Source organism: Vipera ursinii (assembly GCF_947247035.1).
Source record: "Vipera ursinii genome assembly, chromosome: 4".
NCBI lineage: Eukaryota > Metazoa > Chordata > Lepidosauria > Squamata > Viperidae > Vipera > Vipera ursinii.
This window is the reverse complement of record NC_139514.1, coordinates 112065359-112070019: the sequence shown is the minus strand read 5'-3', so window position 1 is coordinate 112070019 and position 4661 is coordinate 112065359. Positions and strand designations below refer to the sequence as shown.

General features: G+C 34.1%; 1 long non-coding RNA gene across 1 annotated transcript in view; it reads right to left on the bottom strand.

Annotated features, from left to right (window-relative positions):
- Positions 1 to 10, bottom strand: part of LOC310640199 — a 996098-nt gene extending 996088 nt beyond the window's left edge. Inside the window, exon 1 of the long non-coding RNA XR_014492494.1 lies at positions 1 to 10. This exon is cut by the window's left edge and continues 202 nt beyond it. This is a non-coding gene — a long non-coding RNA (uncharacterized lncRNA).
- Between the last annotated feature and the right edge of the window lie 4651 nt (positions 11 to 4661).

The following is a 4661-nucleotide window of genomic DNA, read 5'->3' as shown; positions in this document are numbered from 1 at the left end:
CACCAAGGTCAAGGAAAAAATAGTAAGGATAAGGAAGAAGAAAGAAGAAGAAAAATGCACAGGCAGGACTTAATGGTGAACATTTATGAACAATATCCACTTCTGCCAGAGTCCGCAAAGGATTCCAAAACTCTCTTAGCTGCCATAACATCTGGGGAATGACGTATCAAAAACTGATAAATATCCTTCAGTATTTGGCCAGTACATTGTGTTCTTCAAAAGTTTGATTGAAAAGCCATTTTAAAATGCCTCCTGTAACTAAAAATGGGGGCCATAAAGCTATCCCTGTCTCCTCCATGAGTTCCTTGATACTGACATATTCCAGAAGAACAGTGTCATTTTAATAGAAACCCCTTTTTTGTTTTTTTCTGCATTGTAACTCTGTGACAAGGCTGTCTTCTCCAGAGTTCAACTTTTAGTAGAGACGTCACCTGAATATTTCCAAAAGAATATGTACTATTTGAGAGTTGGACATTTCCAAACCCCACCTTCTTTTAACTCCTCCTAAAATTCTTCACATCCAACTCAAATTATTGGAAAAGGGGGAAAAATACAAAGTTGAATTAATTCTACTCATAGTAGACCAGTATAAACATTTCCTTTCTCCTAAAGTACAGGAGAATAGTTATCTAATTAGTTAGCAGCATCTATTTATTAAAAAAATGTGAAATTTGAAAACTAGTGAAGCCAAGAGAAAGGAAAGAAGGCAACATGAATCCTTGGGATGTCTGAACTATGTAATACCATTTTCTCTCTTTGGATCCCCTCCAGATATATGGATTTAAGACTCAGTAACTATTGATATGGATTAATCATAGTTATAATCATATTGGGAAAGCACTGAGTTCAGAAGACAGTGGTTTTGCATAGCATCCTGAATAGTCCCAAGTTGCCTGCATACCAATGTAGTTGCCAGTTTAGACAAAATTCACAGCTATGGTGTTAGCTTAGATAATGTAAGCAACCCTGTGAAATTAATTTTGATCCTCAGTATTTGCATTCTGTTCTTCCCCAACTTTCAGAATGCAGATAAGAAAAGAAAGCTCATAATGGCATCACTCTAATTTTCAAAATGAAAACGAAGCGAGGAAAATGCATGACCAAATGTCACAGGGATGGCAAGGATGAACATACAAAACATCTGCAATTCTGTCAGTGTCTAAAAGGAGCAGCAGAATCGCTGGCTACATACTGCCAGCTTGCTCACTATGTTGATTATTTTTTTTCCTATATATGGAAACCTCTGCCTGCCTGCCTGCCTGCCTGCCTGCTATCTATCTATCTATCTATCTATCTATCTATCTATCTATCTATCTATCTATCTATCTATCATTTATTATCATCTATCAACAATACATCCATCCATCCTTCCAACCACAAATACTTGCTTATTTCCATGCAGCTGCATCCCCATAAATGTATTACTTATTTAATATTTGGTTGACCATTGGCTGAACAAGCACCTTAATTTTCATGCAGAGAAAATGCCTGGAAACTTATAATGACTCTCAAACTCTTGCTGCTTTTTTTTTATATAATCCCAGGCAACAGTGCCTTTATAACACGACATGTAGTCACAACTTTTCTCCTTCTATAGAGACATTGTTAATTTATTGCTTTCCCTCCAAAAGTGTCAGATTACTTTTTATTTCTTTTTTATTTCCCACTGTGCTGATCACTATATGCTTTTCGACTGATTGATTGATTCATGCAGAATACATCTGAGCAAAACTATCCATCAGGTGTGAAATAAAATAAAAACTATAACACCCACTTTTTCTATCAGATAATATCTATCTATCTATCTATCTATCTATCTATCTATCTATCTATCTATCTATCTATCTATCTATCCATCCATCCATCTATCTATCTATCTATCTGCATGATACGAGCACATACCTAAAAGGCATTTTGGTGGTTTGTACGTTTTATTCAGCAGCTACTGCATCATTTACAGCAGGGGTCCCCAATGCCCAATCTGGGGCCCAATGATGGGCCCCAGCCCATTCAGACCCAGGCCACAGAAGTGGTGGGCAGGCACACATGCTGCATTTGTGAAAACAGCATGTTACTTTCACAAATGTAGCTTCCTGCATGCACATGCACACAAGAAACTATCCCCTGTCATCGCCTCCACTGGTCCATCAAGCCAGAAAGGTTGGGGACCGCTGATATACAGCATCCATATGGATATTAGGAATTCTTATAATTGCCCAGTAGCAAATCAATTCAAAGGAACTTCTGATGGAAGAAATGGTGGAGGGAGCATAGCTTTGTGGAAAGCAAAGGGATGATTCTGTCAGAATGAAAAACCAGCAATTGTTTGCTAATTCCTCTCAGGGCAAGGAGAAGATTTGAGATTGCCCACAAGTGATCCAGGCAGGGCTTTTTTTTGTCATAGAACACTCAGAACGGAGTTCCGGCACCTTTTTTGGATGGAACCTTGTAGGATAGGCAAGGCAGGTGGTATGACATGTGTGAGTTCTGGCACCTTTTTCTTTTACAAAAAAAGCACTGGATCCAGGCATCTGTTCCTTGTGAGGAAACTGCAAGATAGTGCTCTCCAGAGAGTTCATAACTCTGGAAGATGAGGGACTAGCCATCATGCTCAAACTATGACCAGCACCTTTGAAAAGACTCTAAGTTCACATATTTTCTTCTCTAACATCTTTCAGAAGTTGCCTGTTGACTAACTTTCATCTATGAGGAAACTTTGGATTGATCTATTTGACAGCAAAAATAATCATATCAATTTTATCTAGGGCTTTTCTTTAGATAGATAGATAGATAGATAGATAGATAGATAGATAGATAGATAGATAGATAGATAGATTTTATTAGTTTTTATAGGGTTAGGGATAAGGTGGGGTTGGGATTAGGGTTGGGATTTCGTTTTTCCAAATAACATTTTCAATATTTAGCAAACAGCATAATGTCTGAGTACATGTATTTAACTAACAATAATAGATATAGTTAATTATCATAAACAGTATGTTAATTAATGCTAATATAAATTGAAAATTACATATCATGTTCCTTTCTCTCTGACTCATTTTTCTAGCCATTGATAGAAATTATCCCATGTTCTAAAATACACAGATTCTTCTTTCTCTTTAATCTTTAAAGTCAATCTATCCATTTCTGCACACTCTAGAATTTTCTTAATTAATACTTCTTCAGTTGGTAACTTTTCATTTTTCCAATGTTAGGCAAATACAATTCTTGCTTTCTGTTAATATGTGTAGCATTAGATATCTGCAATCTTTCTCATAATTAGCTCCTATTATTACTAACAAAAAATAATTCTGGTTTGAAGCCTATTTATTCTTTAGTCATTTTCTCCGACCATGAATGTATTTTAACCCCAAATCTTTTTGCTTTGGGGCATGTCCACCAGATATGATTATAAGTACCTGGTCTTTGTTTGCATTTCCAACAGTTGTTTGAAGTATTTTTAAACATTTTCACTAATCTCACTGGTGTCATACACCATCTGTAAAACATGTTCTATGCCATGATGATTTATAACAATCCCTAAATATTTAATAGGGTCCAACCTATAAGAAGCAAAATTAACTTTAACCAGAAGATAAGAAAAAAATAAACCCTGTTCTAGCTTCCAGACTGTTTCTACACATAAGATGACATTTTGATACTTTCTGGAACCACCAATATGAATCCAATAAACTTATTTGGGATGCTTTCAATAATACAGTATAAAGCTTTGGAAGGAACATTTTTTGCTAAATGAGTGTTTGTTGACTTTATACAAGCTTGGATATAAAATGTGTGAATATATGCATGCATATATACACAAATACATGAAAGCTGACATTATTAATAAAAGATAATGCAACAAAATGTTGTTTTACTGTAATATTTATCTATATTCCTAAATATGGAATGAAATAGAAGTTACAATGGTTGCACTACAGTTAGTCATTCAAGAACATTACAAAGAACATTGATATCTTTAATTGATGTCAGAAACCATATCACTTTGCATCTTCAGAAACAGATATTAGTTGAAATAGGATTATATATTTAAATATTAATGTAAATTTAGGAAGTTGGCTTTTCTTCTGTTGGCTTGAGATACTTATTGTTGACTATTATAGTGGTTAATAATTCCAAATCAGTTTCCAATCTTACACTATTTAAATAATATAATGAAATAATTATAAACCTATTAAGAAAAAATCTCTGATATTTCTTCCAAAATGGTAATCATCTCTATCTCTATCTTTATTTATCTCTATATGTTTATCTATCTATCTATCTATCTATCTATCTATCTATCTATCTATCTATCTATCTATCTATCATCTATCTATCTATCTATCTATCTATCTATCTATCTATCTATCTATCTATCTATCTATCTATTTATCTATCTCTCTAATCTTTCTATATCTAACTATCTATATCTATATCTATTTATTTCTATATTTCTATCTATCTATCTCTATCTCTAATCTTCTTAAGAAGCACTTCAGAAAAGATATGATTCTCTGATCATATCTTCTCCTAACAAGCAGATGTTATTATGACATTGCTGCTTATATTCAAATTTTGGTATATCGCGCTACTGCCTCTCTGCAGATTAGAATATGGCATTAGGTAACAGCTATAATGAATGTTGTGAATTACAAAAAAAG